General features: G+C 31.1%; 1 protein-coding gene and 3 non-coding genes across 10 annotated transcripts in view; 1 reads left to right on the forward strand and 3 right to left on the reverse strand.

Annotated features, from left to right (window-relative positions):
• Positions 1 to 288: 288 nt before the first annotated feature.
• Positions 289 to 361, reverse strand: Trnar-acg (transfer RNA arginine (anticodon ACG)). The gene has a single exon. It is a non-coding gene; the product is annotated as a tRNA-Arg (tRNA).
• A 567-nt stretch (positions 362 to 928) lies between these two features.
• Positions 929 to 1,001, reverse strand: Trnar-acg (transfer RNA arginine (anticodon ACG)). The gene has a single exon. It is a non-coding gene; the product is annotated as a tRNA-Arg (tRNA).
• A 1,338-nt stretch (positions 1,002 to 2,339) lies between these two features.
• Positions 2,340 to 2,412, reverse strand: Trnar-acg (transfer RNA arginine (anticodon ACG)). The gene has a single exon. It is a non-coding gene; the product is annotated as a tRNA-Arg (tRNA).
• A 3,420-nt stretch (positions 2,413 to 5,832) lies between these two features.
• LOC113394008 (collagen alpha-1(XXIII) chain-like) overlaps positions 5,833 to 24,230 on the forward strand; it is a 66,730-nt gene continuing 48,332 nt past the window's right edge. For 4 of the 7 annotated variants that reach the window (XM_026631171.2, XM_026631174.2, XM_026631172.2 and 1 more), the window contains exon 1: positions 5,833 to 6,029. The gene's annotated coding sequence lies outside the window, so the exon portion shown is untranslated. Of the gene's footprint in view, positions 6,112 to 24,230 lie in introns of all 7 variants that reach the window. The other 3 variants (XM_064217391.1, XM_064217392.1, XM_064217390.1) reach the window with 2 other exon arrangements.

A 24,230-nucleotide genomic window follows, 5' to 3' on the forward strand; every position in this document is an offset into this window, starting at 1 on the left:
GTGCGGTAAACTTGACACAAAGCACCATTTAACGTAAACCATTTAACCGGTTACTTTTACATTGCTTTAAGTATTAAATAGGCAACTTAGAGTGTTTGTTGATTGTAGATATTTTTTAGTAAAGAGCTGCATTCTTTCTGTTGCCATAGCAACATAAAGATTGAATATATTATTGAGCGCAAGCAATGTTTTAATTAAATTTTTATATCTACCCATAATTAGTGTAGTATAATTAAAATATAATTTTAAAAACCATATTTTTATTTAAAAATACTAAACACTCTTACTCGACCCTGCCAGGATTCGAACCTGGAATCTTCTGATCCGTAGTCAGACGCGTTATCCATTGCGCCACAGGGCCTTGTTGATAACGGTTCTCAATGATCCATCTTATGTAAAACGATACTATATATATTATTATATAAATTGATTATCACAAAGTTTATAACCGTAACACAAGGAATTCATTTTTTTTTAAAACAATCAGCCTTCTATACATAATATGTAGGTAACATATCTTATAAAGTGTAAACACTAATTATATATCTCATCAAAACCTTTGATTTTCATTGTAGAATATATATATTAGTCAAATTGTATTTTATAATAACATTTACTTTATATAATATGCTTGAGTGATAGCTTTTAAATTGGAAAAGTACTGTGGTGAAGTCCACGTGGACGGACAAAAGCATTGAAGTAGGATTTCAGCTAGATGGAACGACTTACAAAGACAGTGGCGACACCAGACTGCAAATGTAAGGTGGACTTCGTGCTTTTGTCCAACTCAGAAGAGACGTAGCTCTAATTCAAGAATGTGATAATTGAATATTATATAGAAAATAACATTTTAGAAAAAAGTAATTAAAAATGTTTAAAATTTAATTTTAGTATATATTTTTCATTCATTTATTAAAAAACTTGTATTCGACCCTGCCAGGATTCGAACCTGGAATCTTCTGATCCGTAGTCAGACGCGTTATCCATTGCGCCACAGGGCCTTGTTGATAATATTTGATCCAGACCCATCATATAGAATTTACTATCTATTGAAATGACGTAGACAATAAATGAACCAGTTAAGGCAAAGCTAAACCAATTCAAGGTCCCTGGTAATTTCAATTTTCAAATTAAAATATTTAATTATTTACGCATTTCATAATTTTGAGCACACCATAGTTTGTATTCATAATTAGTTTATTAAACGAATAAATCATAGTAGCATATTATTACGACTTTCAATAAAACACATTTTTTTTTAAACCAGCGCGTCAAATTATTCATCTTCCTAATTAATTTCGGCTATTACTGCCATTTAGTATATTGTTATTTTATGTTTAAGTATTTGTATTAAATATTAATATAGATTGTCACAGCCCGTCATAGCTACACATAGGGTACCATTGAAAAAGAGCGTTGGGTTTTTGGAACCCAACTTGGAAGTTGAATGGTACACCTATTTAGGACACGATTACTATAATTGATTACCAAATCTTTTTTTTCTTATATTTTGTTTCCTTTTTTGTTTTTGTTTTTTTTTTCATATACTTTTTATAATTGTGCCGTGTCCTATATAAGCTTTTCTTTCTTAATTAAGGAGATTAACTAAATACAGGTTTATGAACGTTTGCGCAAACACAAGTGCCATCTTTATTCCTTCATATTCAAAGTACGATAGTATTACAATCCGATAGGACAGGAGAGTTGACAGGCGCTGGACCAATAGCTGCGACAATGGTTTTTGCTGCTTACCACAGAAGGGTAACGCGGCCGATTGTCAAAAAAATCAATATATTTCATTAACGATAGGCATTTGAAGCCGTCAAACAAGCAAACCACTAGAGCAAACATATAGGGATTTTATAAATTTATAATAACGAGAGCACGAATAAGTTTATCGCTTTAAAGACGACACCAACTTTGATAGTTTTTATTGCTAAAAATATGAAGCCAGGATTTGAACCTGGAATCTTCTGATCAGTAGTAATACGCGTTATCCATTGCGCCTCAGGGCCGTGTGCACTAGAAAATGTAAAATAACATAACATAATGTTCTCTAGGGCAGTCCAGACAACAGTAATATTATATTTCGATATTCTTGATCATTTAAGTGGATTTAAAATAGCAAAATATTCTTTTCTCGTATAACATGTAAAAAATAAAATAGGGTATTATTTTTACACAAAAAAATTGTTGTGATACTTTTTTGTTTAATTAAATGGCATTGATAGTAAATCTTTGAATTACTTATCGCATTACTTTTAAGAAACACAAGAAAACTAAATGGAACGATGTGCTTAAAATAATGATATGATTTCATAGTAAAATAAATATAATCACGACCCTGCCAGGATTCGAACCTGGAATCTTCTGATCCGTAGTCAGACGCGTTATCCATTGCGCCACAGGGCCACGCTTTGTATTATCGAAAAACATTACTATGTAACATTTATTACTTTGAACAGAATAATTAGGTTGATATTTTGACAAGGTTTTGTTAAACAAATAATCGTAAAGCGTCATATATATTTATTTAATCATAAGATGTCATCGTGTCACGGGACACATTTGCACTGGTTCATTCTCTTTTCATAGTTAAATGCGACAACAATTCAACACGACCAGAGTGCCAGACAAGGGCCAAACAGTTCATAAAATAATTTCCGATGTATGGTGTTGTAATTATACTAATAAAGAACAAGACTACAACCCTTGACCATATAATCTTCAGCCATACCAACTAGCCATTGAACACTCGCAGTAAACACATGTCGTACAAACAATTCTAATTATTTGATAATATATGTTTTTATATATTCAATAAATAAATAGTTCATAATTATGTTTATGTTCCAATGACTTGCAACCATGGTCTTTATAATAATAGCTGAAAATTAAAAAAAAAAAGTTCGTTCATGTCACGTTTAGTTCCATCGGAAAATACATACAAGTACGAACGATAAAGGAAATTCGAAACGAGTTTCGTATTTGATTCACATTCAATTGTCTGTCAGCTAATTGTTTTTGAAATGTCGGCCATTTTGGTATTCTGCACAACGGAAGTATAAGTGGGAGTGACGAATGGCGAACGAATTTAATTTATTAGGAAATTATTTCATTTCCGTCTAACTGTGACCTTGCTACAGAAATTGGTTCGAGAGAAATTTGCGTGTCTTTGCGTAGACTTTGCACTGCTTTGACTGTACACAGATAATACCCGGGTCATACTTACATAATTTACGTGATTGGTAATATAAAGGTATTGTATGGTATTAGTACGAGTTATGAAGTCATACAGTTGATCTTTATGACATGTTTTAATTTATAATGAAAATAAGGTTCAATTTGCATTAAACTTTTCCGTCGCTAATGTTTTTCTCTTATCTTTGCCGTGAGTATTGAGTTCTACTCTTTATTTAATATCGGGGAACTCAACTAAAAGGAGATTGCTATGGGAGACTGGAGAAGCTCTACGTCATAAGGTGGATCACGATTGGCATCATTCATCATCAGCACAAGGGACATAACATATTAGTTCCCCAGATTGGTGGCGCATAGGCGATGTAAGGAATGGTTAATATTTCTTACAGCGCCATATTCTTTGGGCGGTGGCGACCACTTACCATAAGGTGGCCCATATGCTCGTCCGCCAACCTATGCCATAAAAAAAATAAGTGGCCTTATTACTTACAGCGATCTCTTCTGCTTAAAATGACAAGGTGAGGACAAAATCATGAATAGTGCTTATGAGTAAATAATTAATAAACTTATTTTTTCAAGCCGAGACTAGTTACCCGAGAGGCTAGTGAGCTTATCATTCGATAAAATGTATTGATTTTTTCCAATGAAAATTTCTAAGTAGAAGCCTGAAAGCTTTTCAGAAAGTTCAGCGTTACATTTCCGTGCCTAGGAAAGTGCGTAAACACCGCTGGTCTTTCGCCTTATTTCTCCCTTCCAGTTTGAACTTTGTATAAAAACGTGTTCACCCAGTTTTCAAAGTTCCGTTATCATTATTATAGTTTAAGATAAAAAATAAAAATATTTAGTCTGTAACTGTCATTAAATGTTGTTGAAACGCAGCAGACTACTTTTACGACTTGCAGTAAGATGTAGGCATTAACAATAAGTCTGGCTGACTATGAACCGATCGATGGCTCGGTGCGATGTTTTAAGTGTTTGCTAAATAAAAACTTGGAATTCAAACATTTTATCATTAGAGTTTTTCGTAACGATTTCAAAATAAAAAATAATTGATTAGTCACTTTATTAAAATACGTGCTATTATATCTCTGAAGTTATTTTTGAGATTATTTTAAAGAAATGTGTTTATTTAACGAAATAAAAGCATTTATGTAGGTACAAATATATATCTTATTTCCAATTTTATAGTAATCTGGTTACCTTAGGTTCAATGTTGTAATAAAATACATACATATATACAATACATTTTACAATAATTTCCTCTAAAATCTACAAAAAAAATTGAAGGATTTTAATTTCATCGGAAGTAAATCAAACAATCAACCCTCTGAAATCTTTAATCTACGGATCGTCAAAATTATTTTCTCGATTGAAAAGCAAAATGGATGACAAATTTTGTAAATAATACTATTTTTTATATCCTTGGTAGGCGAGTCCTTGGTATCCCGAGGAATTGGTACTGTACGAAATTTTAATAATTCTTTACGTTACCATTGCGCCATCAATCTAAAGATCTAAGTTTTATGTGCATTGTGCCTGTAGGTACACTAGCCCACTCACCCTTAAAAACGAAAACCAACAATACTAAGTTTTGTAATTGGCGGTAGAGAAATTGAAACCATCAAAATTAAAAGCAAATTCATATAATATAATAAGAAGAAGAATTAATATTTTGTTTATGAGGTCGACATTATTAAAAGTGATATATTTTGTATCATAAGGAACGTGAATAAGCATCTACTACCTTGGTAGAGTGCGTTGTCAATTTACAAACAAAACAGGCATATCGAATAACAATGACAAAGTAAAAGACTCTTTATGATAAATACAAATACGAGCATTACAATTTTCCGCTCACATTTCTGCCTTTAATGAAGCTAAAATTTTAAAATACTGAAACGCCCTATTTCACCTATAGCTTGCAAGAAATTTTAAATGAACACAAACGCGCGTGTCCGTCATCAAATGAAAACATTAATAGACAATTTGATACGATACCTATAAACAAATATGTGTTCTGTCTCGAAATATTGCTCTGAAGACATAAAGTATAGAAATACATTTTTTTTTGTTATAATAACCGGTTATCTATAAGTTTTGATAAAGTTACTATCATGGTTGAAGTTTGTTTGACAAAACACAGTTTTTGTATTTCAATAATCAAATACGCATGATCTAATTGTTTCTTTTTCAATATTATATATAATAACATAAACGATATCGAAAATAATCGTAATTATCATATACATATATACACAAAACATTATAATATGTATATAAGATGTTAAAAAGTAATTTACACAATTACGGATATGCGTAGCACGGAGGATTACGGAGCAAAGTATATATAACTTATTATTATTGCAACTTTCAAAAACTAAAATATTTTATAAGATTTACTTGAAGTAAGTGAAGCCTGTTATTTGTATCAATTGTATTTTGATCGTAAATTGTTAATCAAAGCCAAAACAATTTTCTATAATTCAATGACACACGAACAAGTCATGTTATAATATTAATGTAATCATATACTCAAAATTCGTAAGTCTATTGATTGTGAAATCTGTGCTACGAGAAATCTAAACTAAAGAGTAGCGTCGGATTGTAGTTCACCGTAGGCAGTACCACCGCGGCATCGTAGCGAGATAGACGTACGCTACGCGCTACGTGATCTCGTAGCTGTCCCACAGTGACTCGTAAAACTCGTTATTTAACGAAAAAATAAAATGTACCCAGTGATTGTGCAGTGTTATAATAATTGCAGTGAATTATATTAATTATTATTTTTTTAACGAAAAAAGGACGTTATAGCGAGGATAATAGCACAGGTAAACTGTAATGCGGACATAAAAAGTGCGCCGTAAATGGTTAGGAAACAGTACCCACAATTTTATTTCGTTTTATTCTACGGTACGTTAAGCGTTTCGGTCTAATGGTGTGTTAAGATAACGTCAGTCGATTTTACCCTGAGCGGTTCTAGTTAGCTGTTAACGCCGAAATGTCTATCTTTTTTATTTTACTATGAATAAATTTGGCGAAATAATTTATGCGTGTTTGGCAATTTCCAAATGATGTCAATAGATTAATTCCAAGTTTTAATCAAATGTCTTATTCTATACATGTAACTTATCACGTTAATAATAATATATATGATGATTTTGAACGTTATAGGGCTTACTTTAGAAACAATAATTAAATATATATAACATTTTTTAAACGTTACAGAGCTTACTTCAGAAACAATAATTAAAATTTGATAAGGAAAAAAGAGTAGCTATCAAAAAGACTTCGTACCATTCAAATTTACTTTAAAAATGTTCGTGATAAAAACAAACAACTGCGAGCAACAATTAAAACTTTTGCTATTACTTAAGTTAACAAAAGATTCGTTTCACAATTGTTTCAAAATGGGAATTACTTTATTTTATTGTGTTTTTTAGTATTACCTTTATTAAGATTGGGCTTAATATTTGTTTCCTTTTTTTTTAAACAAACATCGAATATATTTATTTTTATTATGTATTAATAACGTATATGGGAACATAATTATTTATATACTGAGTATATAATATGAGTGATAGTTTTTTTTTTTTTAATTCTAGTACTTTTAAGGGGCCTTTTTAGGCAGCCTATATGTCGGCCCCATCGTTACACGCTAAATTAAATCAAAATTGGTCCAAAAATTATGACTAAATCAGTTTGAGAGAATCACTAACAAATTCATAAATTTTAATTGCTGAAACACTCGTAGGGTTACTAAGGATAGAATTAAAAGCACCAATATTAAACAAATTTAAATTTAGTTCATATTTTAGTGTTTCTCTCAAACCTTGGTTACGGACACATGCCAATAACAATATTAATGAATGAATGAATGAATGAATGAGTGATAGTTTAACTCCTGTCATATCTTTAGTTAAAGATAACTGATATCTTTATTTCATCAAAATTATACGACAATGTCGTTTGTATGTGTGTGTAAAATAACTCACGCTCACATTAAGATGGAGCGTTTATAAACAGATGCAATTGAAGTGATATTTTATTTCATTTCCGATATGCGGTCAATCCAAGCTGAATATTTTTTTGGCTTACTATATTTTTAACAGCGTCATTTCTATTTTTCGAGCCGAATAGTCTCTTCTGTGTGAAAGGAAATTCATATTATCTTTCTATTATATAACTAGTACACTTCTAATATTTTTGTAATTCTCAAAGCTATTAGATGGAATACAAATAAAATATACAGACCGGCGACTTACCTATTTTGGCGACCTCACTTAGATCATCTTATATTTTCATATTTGCGATATATATATACATATATATATATACATCAGTGATAATATTACTATTCTGCTTTTATTGTGACATCGCTTCTGCAATATTACGAATTTTATTTTAGTTTTATCTGAATCAAACGACCGTTGGAACGAGTGTCGATATCTTTCTTCATTATTCATCGGATATTTGACTCCATCTCAATGTCTCAATGACCTACCTACAAATTAGAAAAAAATCTACATTAAAATTCTTTGTTAAAAAATATATTCATATATTTTGATAAAAGTATTCATATACAAATAGTACAATTGTGTATAATTCATTATTTCCTATCATAATATTTATTTATGTTGTGTTCTCCTATAATTGGAGGTACATTTAGTATTTTATTGTCTAAACTTGTATTTTTTGTATTACATATGTACCTGTGTTGGAGTTCCATATTAAATAAATAAATAAATATATCAAATATATATCATAAAATTTATATTGAAAGATGGACTGGCAGATAGTCAATCTGGTAGTGCATGGTTATTTGACATTGGCACTGTTACACTGGCTTCAACCCACCCTCCAAACCAGATAATAACTATACTAAAAAGTTCTGTTTAGCCCGAAAATATGTTAAATGTGAATGGTACCAGAAATATTTAATTAAAGCCAAGGTGGTAGAATATGTGAACACATCATATCTACCACCACATAGAAATATTTAGTATTGTTGTATTCCGGGGGAGTAATACAAGGCACATGGGACGTACCATCTTAGTTCCTAAGGTTGGTGGCAAAAAGGCGATGTAAGGAATGGTTATTGGTTAATATTTCTTAAAGTGTCAATGACTATGGTCAGTGGTGACCACTTACCATCAAACTATCTATTTGACTATCCACATACTTATATCACAAAATAAACAACGAAAATAAACCTTACGGATTTATTGCGTATTTTAGGACGTAATAACTATCGTCTTTAAATTGGTTAAATGTTATTAAACTAAGTAATAAATAAAACAACGAGACATTCATGCGCACAAAGACCCAGGCGCTACCTAATACTTACACGGTAAATTTAACAGTCGAGTTAAAAATTTCAGCTCGATGTCGAGAGAATCATGATTCAAAAGGAGCTTTGATCTTATCTCATTACTCACGTAAGCTTTTCAATGGTAATTCAGCATCTATACGTAAATACATACATTAAAAATAAGTGAATATACCTTTACACTTTAAGAATTCTTGGTGGAATAATGTTCGATATTGACTTGGTTTAGTGTCTTGACCTATTTTGTGATTGTGTATATAAGTAGCTGATGAAACTAATAATAATTTATTATCAATTTTATTGACTTTTTTTCTTGATTAGGATAATGTCAAATATTATTTACTTGTATTATGATGTCAATCATCCACTAGCTTCAATAAGTAATAAGAGTTTTAGATTAAATAATTATGAATACATAATTTCGTTAGAGTCGATTCTTAATAAAATAAAATCGATTCTAAATCCAAATTCGAATCCAGACATTTTACGGCGATAATAACTAATATAAGGAATAACTAATAATTAACCAAAATTTTTGAACGAAAATTTGGAAAATTAAATGGTTTTAAAGTAATTGAGATGCTAATCCAGTTCTTCACAGATTGACATAATCCGAGTTTATTAAATCGAATGAAAATCGAATTATTTCATATTATATTATTTATACACTTCGAAAACTTTTGAATGGTCATTTTATAATTTAATTATAAATTTACAGCTCTGTTTAGTCATTGTGAACCAGAAACAAACAGTTTGTATATCCATATACGCGAATTAATCAATAATTATATTTAAATATCTTGCATGAAAATTAATGGATACTGACCCCACGCATTTTTGTAATCAATACAATCTTATGTACATACAATAGTATGCCATATACGAAAATAATAAAATAATACGATGATATTAACTCCACTGATGTCAATAGCAAAATAAATAGACACTTATGAGGATGTCAAGCGAAATATATTGCAAACAAATGGATGGTAATAAAAGCAATTGAAATACGGAGAAAACTCATCTGTTCGAGATGTCTATGGGCGGTGGTAATCACTTTCCATCAAGTGATTTCGCGCGTTTGACGACTATTTAATAAAATATAATTTAGATTTTTTAAATATTTGGAAAAAAAACATCATTTTTATTTAACCGTTATAATAGATGGTTAACATAAAACGGACACTTGCGAGTTAAAGTTTAAGTAGTCGGTTCCTTATAATCAATATGTTTCCACGATTTTTTTTATTACTTACGTGGTAGGTGAATGCGTCTATATTAGAAAACGGAATACATAAAATATTCACTACTTAATTTGGATTAATCTAATGTTAAACATCGCAATAATTACATCATTTGTCGTGACTAAAGATTGGCGTGCAACGTATAATAATATAATTATCGCCTTTAATCCAGGATCACTGAGTGAGAACGATCGGTTTGTTAGCTCAGTAGTCTTTTGAATTTGACACGCATGTAATCACGCATAAATAATGACTTGATTATTTTCATGTTTCGTAATTATATCTATCGTATTTAAAAATATATAATATGAAAATATACAAATACAAAATATAATACAATATAAAGTATATAATATAATGTAGAAAATATATAACAAATTTATAAAAATATTATATAGAAAACATATAATTAAAAGTATATAGGTAAATATATATACAAGCAAAATACCACTCACTGATTAATCACGAAATCACAGAAACTATAACATCTACAAACTTAAAATTTGGCCGGTAGTTTCCTTACAGGATGTAGACATCCGCTAATAAAATATTTTACGAAACTCCACTCCTAAGGGGGTAAAAAGGGGCTTGGAATTTTGTGTTTTATAAATTTGGCGCGAGTAAAGCCGCAGGTTCACTTCCATTTAATTTAACATTTAACATCCTGTAAATTTCCCACTGCTGGGCTAAGGCTTCCTCTCCTTTTTTGAGGAGAAGGTTTGGAGCATATTCCACCACGCTGCTCCAATGCGGGTTGGTGGATCACTGTTACATATATTTTAAAAACAAATCTTTCACTCACAAAGTATATTTTCGAAATTAATTAATAATAAGATTTTAAATAATATAAAAATGTTTTGTAACCAATAATTCTAGTATATAAATATTTGATTGTGTTACCTAAAAATTTAGAGCATTTAATACGAAATTGTAACGAAAGTTTCATGCTACATAGAATGTATATTTCGAACCGAAAGTAACTTTATAGTTTAATCGACTTAATAGACGTGTAAAATGACAATTTAAATGTACCTGTAGGATTTTAAGCGTATAATTGTTTCAATAATTAAATGTTCTAAATTCTCTTACGTTATTTAAGTAGTTAACCTTAATTAAGGCGTTTCATGGAATAGTTTTATAATTATATATCAAAAAGACTACGGTTTCATTGTTATCATGAGCGTTTAAGTCACGTGACTATGTCGAATTGAATATTTCCTTAACATGTTCAGGATAACTCGACGAATAAAGTAAGCAAGGGACATTAATAAATATATCTAATTTTTTTTTATTAATTATAAAATTAGTAATTTTTTTTTTTTTACCTGATCACTATTTCACCTTAGAATACAATCGTGAATGTATCTCAGAAATTGATAAATGAAAGTTCAGTATCGTTATAATTATAGCATATACACATATCAAATGAGCGTATCACAGTTAGTCGGCTTTCAACATCACACGAGTAAGATGCGAACGAAGTTCTCACAAATTTCCTTTTTCCTTTGACACATTAGTTTGACTTGTATGGTATTCAATCTAGAATTAAGATTGCATTATACCTTTAATGCTCTATGAAATATTTACTCATATTCGTGATATGGCTTTGATCATTACTTGAAGGTGATATTCTATATACAAGGGACAGGAGCTACGATGCTATAACTCCCAAGACTGGTGGCGTATGTGAAAGGTGTTTAATACAGCGCTAATATCTAAGGGCAGTTATAACTGCGTATCATCAACGTTAACGTTAGCATTGTCCTGCCATCTCGACTATGATATATATAAATATATATTAGACAACATCTCATCATTACTCTGATCCCAATGTAAGTAGCTAAAGCATTTGTGTTATGGAAATCATAAGTAACGACGGTACCACGAACACCCAGACCCAAGACATCATAGAAAACTAATGAACTTTTTCTATATCGACTCAGCCGGGGATCGAACCCGGGAACTCGGAGTGGCGTACCCATGAGAACCGGTGTACACACTACTCGACCACGGAGGTTGTCATCAGGTGACACATTAGCTATAGTAACTTAATTCAATAATATTGAAAAAGATACTATGATTACTTATATCATTCATTCCTTTTATTATATTTTTTTGAAATTACTCGTAGTCGCCGCTGTGCAAGTATCCATTATTCATACAAGCAATGACTTTAATAGTTACATATTAAGCTACCTAATGTTCTTCTTAATATTTCTAGATCTAGATGTAATCGATGGAAGTTCAAGTGTTTTACTTGAATTATATATATTTAAGATAAGTTTTTTTGAAATATTTTTAATGATAAAACAGGGCCCAATATTTTTTGACATTACAAAACTGTTTACAGTGATTTATCACTACAAAATTGTTATGTGATATATTGCCTGGAACATAAGTTATAGCATAATATTTCCTTAATAAAATTTTAATATATCTGACTGACCAACAACGCACAAAATACGACAGATCTAATAGGATGAAATTTTTCACAGTGATTTGTTTTGGAAAGTAAAAAAAAAGAGAACATCTTTCAAAATTCAAATAAGCAGACAAAACTTTGGATAAAAGTTTATATAGGATTTCGTCATTTTTAAAAGTTAGAAATGTGTAAATCGGTAATTAAACTTCTCAGTCAGATAAATGAAAATCTCTCGGTCTTTTGGCTTGTGTATATAAATCAAATATCAACGTTGCAGTATTTTTACGGCAAGTCTGTAATCATTTCAACATTGCATCAAAAACTGCATAACATATAGAACAATAAAGTTTGTACACTTTGACTGACAGCTTACCATGTACGTCGTGCTTTTACGTCAAAATGATATTGACATGAAAAGTTTACGTACTTTCATTATGATTAATAAATAATATATTGTCTACATTCTATGACACGAATCATATTCTAAAATTGTCATTATATTTGGTATTCAACTTCCAATATATAATTTTGAACGGAATTAATTCATTAACTTCCTTAGTTCAAATGTTTCATGAAAATTTATAAAAGTTCGTGTTCTAGACAGACAAACGTATGTCTCCTGAGCGTTTCCTGTATCGTCCAAGTTTTGCTGTTAACTTTTTCCTATTCCGACGTGTCCTGTCACCAGCTCTGTTACATACGTCGTTCGTTCTTTTATTACAGCCTTGATACTGTTTTAATGCTAATAAAAACTATTTTAAAACAGTTATATAAATTTGTTCTGTACTATTTTATTTTTAATTATAAGGCTTAGACTATTTTATTGAGAGTTATAATGTATGTAATTATTGTTCTAATAGGTAGCCTATATTATATCAACGTCGATATATATACATATATACATAAATATTTATAATATTGTCATCAAATGTTAAGATGTTTACAAAAAAATACATTCTTTCTTCCCTTTAGTCGAATGTAAGTACGAACACGAAACTTCTGGAATATTCTTTGACATGTTTTTGATACGGGTTCATTTGGCGTTGAGTTGAGGTAAATATCATACATTTAAGCCTATTTCGTAACTGAACATTACTGGCTTTTTTTTTTATACGTCAAATAAGATGTTACGTAATGTTTATATAATATGTTTTTAATAATATCAGTACTATTTGTAATCAATGGTACTTTGTAATTATATTTAGAAAGCCATATAATTATTATACAGGGTTTTTGGTAAAAAAGCTAAAAATCGTCATAACTCAAAAATGGTTCACTTTTGCATCATGCATATGGGGGTGTTAAAATTATCGCAAATAGTCACCCCTATTACCCCCTAACGGGAATACGTCGAATTACCAATAAGACAGATTTTTTTGTAGTCTGTGAGTAAGCCTCTTTTTTTATTTAATTTTCATAAAATATATGTGATCTATATACAGTTAGTACAATACGAATAATTTCAAAGTTTTCTGCTACTACCAAAAAGTTAATCCTTGGTATAAGAATGAAAACGATTTTAATACATGCAGAGAGTTTTTTTTTTCTTAGTGTAGTAGTATATAATAACAAGCGCCTCGTTTCGGATCCTAGGTCGGACCAATAGTATATTATTCAGTGTTTCTGTCAAGAAATCCGAAAAAGATATTTGCACTGATTTTTGTTTATAAATTAATAATAGCGGACTGGCAAATGACACCTCATGGATAGGTATCCCATCAATAGTAAGTATATTTCACCAGTAATTTCGCAAACATCCATATAGGTTTTAAAAAAAAAACTCTTGTGAAAAACCATGTTTGTATTTTAATCATTAACCTCCCGTTATTACTCGAGCTTGTTCGTTATAGTCGATATATATAAAAATGAGAGCGGTTATCAAAAATCGTGACACGCCTATATTTGTTATTTGAAAATCGATTAAAAATCCATTGTTACTCGCATAATTGGAGGCACAGGAGCGGAGTTTCGTCCGAATTTTAATTGGACTTGAAAAAAAATAAAATCACACGTCACACTTTTTTTTTATATAAAAATGTAGTTATGAATCATAATAATTATTTATAAATAAAAACAACTGACTACAACAATCGAGGCATAAGAAAATTGTTTAGTATTCTCATAATTTCAATGATTACAGTTTTATTCATCGACCATTAAAATCTCTTACTTCCATTAAGTTAATTTTAACATGACGACCTCTTGTCCTCCAATATAATTGCGATTATTTTTTTAAAACATTCTCCTTAAAAGTAGATCAGGTCAACGTACAGTAGAGGAGCAATTACCGGCTTTAACTTTACTTTTCTGACACCTTATGAACGAGGAAATACGCCGCGTAATATAAGAGTCTAATAAAAACTAAATAACCGAAATGAGTAGCCATTGAAGTTCTACCCACTTGCTGGCTTCATACAATTAAGCTTACAAAACTTGTAATAGTTACATCTTTTCATGTATATTTACATACAAATTAGTCTACATAAATGAGTTACTTTTGTAATATTACGTCATACATTCAAACGAAATTCATGAAAGAAAATTACTTTTATTACGAACAGATAACAATATGTTACATTTGAATCACCATATGTTGATTTGAGCCATGAATCTTTTATGATTTTGTTATTTTCCTTGTGTGTACTCCGTTTAGTTACATTAAATTCTTGAGAGCGTGTGTTCGTTTTTCTCTTCCGAAATAACTCGACCGATGTTGATGATTGAACATAACATTAACTGCTTGTAAATTTCCCACTGTTGAGCTAAAGCCAGGAGAAGAAGGTTTGGAGTATATTCTACCACGCTACTCCAATGCGGATTGGTGGAATACACACGTGGCAGAATTTCTTTGAAATTAGACACATGCAGGTTTCCTCACAATGTTTTTCTTAACCGCCGAGTACGAGATGAATTATAAACACAAATTATGCAAATGAAAATTCAGTGGTGCTTGCCTGGGTTTGAACCCGAAATCATCGATTAAGATGCACGCGTTCTGACCACTGGGCCATCTCGGCTCTTGATGATTTGTTTATACTTATACCGTCATTTGAATTGTTTTTAGATTTAGTGGGACCCGGCGATGTTTGCTTTTATTTCATATACTATAATATGATCCTTAATTTTCACATTTCAGTACTTGTTGTATAATTTAATTATTCAGTAATGGGTTATAAAATGCTTTGGGATGAAATCTTTAAAAATAAAGACTTTCGACGTAAAAAACCGTACAAAGTCGAGATGAACAGTTAGTATTTTATACGTTTTAAATAAATCCGGAATAAATCTCACGAAGGAGACTTCATATAAAATTCAGTAACATGATTTTTATTCAAAAGTTATTCAATTAGGGTCCGTGCTATTACGGTGATCCTTTACGAGATAAATTTGATTTTTCTTCTAAAAATCGTAATCTGGAATCTTAAATATTTTTATTAAGAAAGCGGAGTAAACCATCTGTGGTCACGTTTACCATAAAAATTGCTATTTTAGATCTCAATTTATTTTGCATATTCAAGTTTCGTTCAAATCAGAAGGTTTTCTTACATTTTGCAATAATTAAGTTCTGAAATGAAATTATCAATACATATTTAGCGATTTTTATTTTGAGTTGTTAGTAATATATATATTTTTTTGGTTTCAATTGATTACTCGAGGTGATTTAAAACTTTAAGGGATACTACACTAGACATTTTCTTAGTACGGCTTTGTGCAAGCCCGTCTGGGTAGGTACCACCCACTTATCAGACCTTATATTCTACCACCAAACAATCGTACCCAGTATTGTTGTTTTCCATTTGAAGGGTGAGTAAGCCAGTGTAACTACTAGCCAGTAAGACACATCTTATTTCCCAATATTGGTGGCACATTGGCGTTGTAAAATAAATTAAAATCAATCGCTTTCTCAGTAGTCGGAATACACTGAATGTGTTTGACAATTTTTGTTTTTTATCCATACATTGTTTTGCGTACGAGGCGACTTTTTGCCACGGATTCGAATCATTGTTTGCGAGTTAATGTTGGGGTGCATAATTTGTTATCTGTGCTTCAACAGGATGTTAAAGAATGTTTTGTTTTCATTATAATCCACAATGTAAACTCTCCCCGTAACATGGAAAGTTTTGCAACAGGTATACACTAAACTATATATTTGGAATACTCTGATTATAATTAGAGATGGCCATTTAAGTGATAAGTATATATTATAACGGTTCTTTTAAAATAAATGTGTTTATTTAACACTGACCTACTTCAGAAATTTTCGATATGACATTGGTCGGCGTACAGATAAATGGGCTACCTAATGGTAAGTGATCACCACTACATACAGACGATGGCACCGTAAAAAAAAAAATCATTCCTTACACTGCCAATGTGCCTTGGGAACTAAGATATTATTTCCTTTAAGTATTTAGTTACTTCCTTTAAGTACTAGCTCACTCACACTTCAAACTGAAACACAGCAATAGTAAGTATTGCTTGGCGGTAAAATATGTTATCAGTGGATGGTACCTATCCAGATAGGATTGCACATACTCCTACTACCCAGTATACTATAGGTCCGAACTCAGTATTAGGTATTGGTAAAATCTATTGATTTTTTTCTGACAGAACATTCTTATTAACAGCCTTATATTTGGATGTTGCTAATGCTGACACTCCAATTGACGTAGTATGATTCTACTACGCCTGAAATATCTTCAGCTGATCAATGAGAATGATAGAATATAGAGTGCAACTATTTACCTGAAGATTTTAAGGTTATATATTTTATTAGTAATTACTTAAAACAACTAAGTTCAAGATAATAATATATATAGATAAGAAAATCAGCGACAACATTAACCCATAAATCACGATTAAAACCTGTTCTAATCAGTGACCCATCAGGTCTAAAACTTGTAATAAATTACAAAATACAGAATGTATGGCAGTTTTCCTAATATTTAGTGACTTAGGAAACGATTAAAATAAACGACTTACACGCATACGAGTGTCTGAAAGAGTGGTTAAGTATAACTTATGTGAATTTAACACGAATTAAGTGGAAATATAAAAAAACGGTTATAACTTAAGTAAGTTTGGCCCAGTAACCCTTATAAAGTTGTTTTTCATTTGCTGTATAATTTGACATTAAAATCTTGTTTTACGATAAGAAAATTTAACAGTTTTACGCAAAAAGGAGGTTTTCTATGTAAAATTTAATATTATTGATTTTGTAAGGCAAATAAACCAAGTAAAAATGAGTTATGTGGTCACATTCGCCTATAGATAAAGGCACTGCTATAAATCGATCTAAAAAAATCCTCAACCAGAAATTTGCCGCAAGCCACGGGATCAAACATGTTATGGCTCTCGTACCTGTAATTACACGACTGCTTCGTTCGTCAAATAGCTAGCGTATGTGAATGCGTAGCCAAAAACCTGGGATGAAACTCCACATCAGGACAAAAAAGGGATTCGTTTTTTCTATAAAAAAAGTTTTTTTTTTTATAGAAAAACAGATGAAAGTTGGCAAGGTTTGAAGTCCTGTGCGTCGTAAACCCGTTCATCATTCACCTCGTCTCTCGTCGGTCGCGTTGAATTGTTGACCAATCGAGGTATGAGAGTGAGGGAATAGCAAATAATCTCAATTGGTATTGGAAAATGTGATAAACAAATTTACGTGTTACGGTTTGCTTTAACTGAAATCAGAATCTATGTTCATAACCCATTCTCTTCATCAGAAACTTACAATTAAAGATAATTGCGAAAAATCAAAGCCTCCAATTTTAATTTAATATAGACACAGAATTGATTTTATTAATTACAAAATGAATTATTACGAACAGATATAATGACATTTTGATATTGGCCTTAATTATATTTATTTACAAGAGTAACGTAATAAAAATTATTTATTCAGAACAAAACAAAATATTTAAATTAAGAATATGTTTTATGATTTAATTTATTCTATTAAACATTTAATAAAACGATATTTCAATAACAAGCGAGTACTTTAATGTAAATAAAATATATATTAATATTAAAAGAATGCCGAGATGGCCCAGTGGGAGCCGAGATGGCCCAGTGGTTAGTACGCGTGCATCTTAACCGATGATTTCGGGTTCAAACCCAGGCAGGCACCACTGAATTTTCATGTGCTTAATTTATGTTTATAATTCATCTCGTGCTCGGCGGTGAAGGAAAACATCGTGAGGAAACCTGCATGTGTCTAATTTCAACGAAATTCAGCCACATGTGTATTCCGCCAACCCGCATTGGAGCAGCGTGGTGGAATATGCTCCAAACCTTCTCCTCAAAGGGAGAGGAGGTCTTTAACCCAGCAGTGGGAAATTTACAGGCTGCTAATGCTAAAAAAATTAAAAGAATTGCAGTCAGATAAAGTTATATAAGTATAAATAGTCAAATTCATTTAGTACGAGATTTCAAAGAAACGATTTTTATATCGTATCGTTTTAATTTCCATTAAATGTTGTTTTAAGTGCTACCAATTAGGTTTCGTCTACTAAACGAATCAATTCTAAATTTACGTTCATTTAAATAATAAACGTAAATATTTTTAGTGACACTAGTTTGAGAGGCTAATGACTGAATTGGGTATTTCTGTATTAGATATTATTTGTGAATAGCATTCATGCACTAATTTATCATACGCTCGGCAACGCATGCGAAACTTCGCAATTGTTTATTTGTTGATATGATATGGATTTATATGAAGTAAAATAAACGACAACAAAGCGTTTCATTGACGAAATAAATACATTTTTTTATTATTAATATAACTATAATCAACCTTTAGTATGAAAAACAAATAGAAAAAGGTTTTTCTCTATATATAATATACATGTTTTATACATCTAAACATTATTTATTAATGAAAGCCGTATTAAAATCCGTTCCGTAGTTTAAAGGATCCAAGCCTACAGACGACGGGGTGACCTTTTTTTATAAATAGATATACAGATATTTACAGATAATTAAATCGAAATATGTAGTATGTCTAGCAAACACACACACACAACAATTACTATTAAAATTTTCATATGCGTGATACATTAAAACGGTAAAAGGAAACATCGTAAAGGAATCTATAACGAATTAAATTCTGTCACACGTGTGTCTTCTTATTCGAGCCGCCTAGTGAAATAAGCTTCAAGCCTTCTTCAATTTAACAGGCGAAGGATCCTTATCCCAGCCGCTTACAGTACCATTTAAAGAGTGAAGCGAAAAAATCAAAATCGGAAATTATATGGGATATTCGCGTATATCATCACCGATATCATGTATCCATGACAACAAAAACATTTTCACAATAAAATGTTGCCAAGACAAGACCATATGACTCGCTCTGTCAAAAACATTATCAGCTCTATCTATCTCTTGTAGAGCCAACAAACTCTACACACCCTCACTACACAAGGCCTAACTTCACAAACTCTACATCATAGACAAAATATGTGACTTGGTCATTTCTCTTAATTTTTCACCATGGGGGGCAGGTTATAGCTTGTCTATAGATAAAGTTAATAGTTTCTTTATAGCAAGTTATAAATTTGACCCTAAAACAAAAAAAAAATGTCCAATCATTCAAACACTGCTTGTCTCGAATTCCTTTACCCAAGATATAGCATCGTCTTATAGTTTGTAGGATCGAATCTTACTCAGCAGATCGGGTTAACGGATAAGAAAGTAAATTATTGCGTCCCGATCGTAACAACGATCGCTCGTAATAAAACTAGTATGAATTGTCTCAACCATGAGTTTATCATGTCGATAGCAATTTTCGATTGAGTATAATAATTATGGCGCAAAAATGCCATTTCAACGCGATCAGGCGAAGATTTGTAATCGCGAGTAGTAACACAGTTTGATTAAAAGGATTGTGTAATTGATATTTAATTATGTACATTTGAATTACATTTATTGATTTTAGTCTTCATATTTTATTGATAATATTTAGGCATTCTGGCAAATGGACCACCTCCGCCGATAGATTACACCATTACACTCATTTGTGCCTGTTTTACAATATTTAATATTTTGATGAGTGGGTGATACCTACGCGGACGGTCTTGCACAATGCTCTAGTACTGAGTCAATTTTCCTCAATGTCCCCCCCTCCGTCACACTTATGCATAGCCATGTATTGGAATAGAAATTTCCAGGCAGAACTTACTACTGTTTAATTTTATTTACTAAGTCGACCATATTATGTTAATTTCTTAAGTAAGTTGCTCGCTATGCCAAAAAAAAGGTATCAAATTTATGCCTTCTTTTAAGATACTGTTTTCAAAATAAGTAACAATGACACTATATTTGTTGAAAAAGACTTCATCGCATCAACAAACATAATTATATTGGTGACTCAAAAATTTCACAAGATTGCAATTTTCAGATTAAATTATACCACATTTGGACCCAACAACGCATTATACAAGATACAAGCTCTATATAATCTCCTCGAGAAGAGAGGAGTACCAATTACATTTTAGATTTAAGTGACATTTGTTATGTAATTTTCTTCGATCAGCGTTTCAAAAACTAGAATTAACAGTTTGACTGTAATATACTATTATTTTATCTAACAATTACGTTCATTGAAAAAACTTAATGCGTATTCATGTCATTCCCTAATGGCAGTGGCTCCCACAGTACAGTCACACCCTATTTTTATTAATTGCTCGGTATATTCTATTATTTTATACACAATATTATTGTTGGTGTAAAAATTACACTAACCTTTTGTATATGTATATAAAACCACTTGTTTCTATTTTGGCGTATTCTTTGTTGTTCCAATTTCTTATAAGTTAGTATTCGTTGTTACTAATACATGATTGAAGCTTCTTGTCTGATCTTCTGGATATACATATCCATACACATAGAGGAATCCGGTCCCAATAGAGCTTGTCTTTTTAATACCCTTATCTACAATAATGACACCTCATTTACAGCACATTCCTTACATTGCCTATGCACCACCAACCTTGTGAACTATGATGTCATGCCCTTGTGCCTGTAGTTACACTGGCTCACTCACCCTTCAAACCGGAACACAACAGTACTGAGTACTGTTATTTGGCGATAGAATATCTGATGAGTGGCGAAAGCCCTACCACCAAGTTATATTTGCACATATATTGGTCCAAATTTATTGTTCAACATCTCATATGAAAACTTTTGTACACTCACACATACATAGAGATTCACATATTCATCACAGAAAGCAAGAATGATGACAAAATACTAAGGGCGCGCCAATAGACGTTCAAATCAAAAACTCAATATTTTTGTTGTTCTGACCCATGATTTAAATTCAGGGCCCCGAGACTTAAACCCTTATAAACTATTCTCTAGAATAACGAGCCAGTGAGTAGAATAAACATAAATTAAGCCGAATTGAAGTCAATGGAAGTTGTCCGGTAATAATGGGACGAGTCCACTAACCTATTTCTTGTTCAGAAATGTAGTAATGACGGTTAAATTACTCCGGGAATGCTACGTCACTGTGCTAATAGTGTTTATGGCTTCATTGTACAATATGCTTGTTCATTTATATATTCGAATATTAGCAACTAAGCCAAGTTGGTCTAGTAGATAGCACGATTTGCAAAAGTCTGCAAGTTCAAAACCGGAAAATAAATATTTTCAATTTTAATGTGCCCAATTTGTTTGTAATTCATCTAACGAACAACGATCATCCTGAAGAAGCCACTAAAATGCTTTGAAAAGCGTTGTGGAGTAGCCAGATAGCCTTGTCTTTGAAATGAGAGGATTCTTGTGTGAATAATTACTGGTTTGTATTGTTGCTAACAAAATTGGTTAGGTTACCAATCAAAATATCACCATTTTTTTTTTACGTGTTTCTACACTAATCACTTCTCAGGATTTCAACAGTATATTTATATAACACAATTAGTACAACTTAAACAACCTATAACTACTTATAGGTCTACACTCCCCCCCCCCATATATTTCATAGACTATTTTTATGTAATCCTCATATAATGTGAATATATTTTTATACACAGCATTCTAGCTGTGATAGTGCTGTAATATTTTTAGATCATTGTAGCTCACACAAACTCACACACACACTTTACTTTCAAATACAACTACAGTAGCTCAATGAGATACTGTACACTTTTTTCTTGTAATGAGCCAACCTCAACCCATTAATAAACACAATGAATAGAACAAGTCTTCTTATAAGAATGGTGTCTTAATATTTGATATAATGGAATGCAACGCATACAGAGGATACGGAATCTTATTTTTTTTATGTTTTCAATTCTTTCTTACCAATTTTATAGAATATTCCTGCAGATTCTAAAAACACAACTTTGTAAGTTGAAAAAACATACAAACTCTACTAGTTCATATAAATATTTATCAAGATCAAAGCAATCCGTAGGGCTTTAGTGTTGATCGCATAGTGCATCGCGCCAATTAGGAGACAAATACACGTCCAGTTTACCTTTAAAAATACTCCAGAGCGTCGATGGTTACATTTTTGACGCGTATTTTTTGTTCTCTGGTTGCTGGAAAACGTAACAACTTTTTTGGATGGTTAAACGTTATCATGTCAAATTAGGTTCCATATTTTTTTTCGCACCATCTTCAGACCATATAAACCCAATCGAACAGATGAGTTATTTTTACGTTTGTTAAATGTAAAACTCATCAGAAGGCAAAATTTAATTTGCGTCATCTTCATTAGTTCATTCAACAATACGTGTAAAAGGTAATATGTATTCTGATCAAGACACATGTTAAAACGTCCAATATATCCTGATAGGATTTGTTCGACATTTACTAGTTGGGAATAGATGTAATCACAATAAAGCAAGTCTGACCTCGACCCGACGGAATTACAAGTCAACGTTACATCACTAGGTGCTAGCTACTACTAATAAAGTAATTCGAGATAACGTAAGTCCGTTCAACGACTGTGTTGTTTTATTCATTTGTTCATTTCCAACAGGGATAGATTAAAGGATAGATATTCTACATGTAACGGTTAATTTGTTTTAAACTGGTTTATTTTAGAGCTTCGGTCGACTTCAATCTCATGGGCGTTTGATATGGAAATAGTGTTGTTACGCATACCCGAAGTAACTTAATTTTGGTTTAATACATATATTATTATTATAATTCCTTTTTACTCAAATAATGTATGTTTTTATATATTTATTTATTTACATTATTTTTGAAAAATCATTAAACAATTTCGACAAACAAACTCAACAACACTCAAGATAGGTTAATTATTGTAATGTTACACCTCCTTAATAGAGGATTTATTTTTTGTACGTATGATGAAACTAGACAGCTGTCATAGAATGTAACCCGATGTAGGACGTGTTGATTTTGATTCCGAAATTATTAAACAAATATCGATCTTTTTAAAACTTTTCACTTACCACAATCACATATATATATGTAGTTATATATTTACTTTCATACTGTTAATATATATTTTTAGATAATAAATATTTTCAACATAATTTCATAATATGTACTTTATAGTAAAAATTAAATTAAAAAAAAGTCTGACCCAATTTTGCTTGAAATCTATGTTCTATTTAATTTTAGTAGTTAGTTTACAAACGAATGAATATTAAAATTTTAATATATTTCATTTTACAAATCTCGTATATTATATTTCAAATTTGAATATTGTTTGAGACTGCCTTAACAACAGCAGCTGTGTTTATACAGACATTCTACAAGTAGATAATTACATAGCTTATCTAGCTACACTAGAACTGTATATAGTATATGCATATATGTCATCTTGTATTGTAGACCTATGATCATAAAATAAAAAAAATAAAAAAAACTCCCAGATCGGCCCAATGAAAAGTCGTAGTCTAGAAGTTGGAAGTAAGTACACTTTCGTAAGCACTTGTAGTTGGTGCTGCGTCTGAGCTCTTTGTATTTGTACCAGGTTATCCGCCGTCAGATTATGAGAGTGAGGTAATGGAGTGACCATGTGTTTGGATACATATTATATATCCTGCGTAATTGG

Source organism: Vanessa tameamea, chromosome 16 (genome assembly GCF_037043105.1).
Source record: "Vanessa tameamea isolate UH-Manoa-2023 chromosome 16, ilVanTame1 primary haplotype, whole genome shotgun sequence".
In the NCBI taxonomy this organism is placed as follows: domain Eukaryota; kingdom Metazoa; phylum Arthropoda; class Insecta; order Lepidoptera; family Nymphalidae; genus Vanessa; species Vanessa tameamea.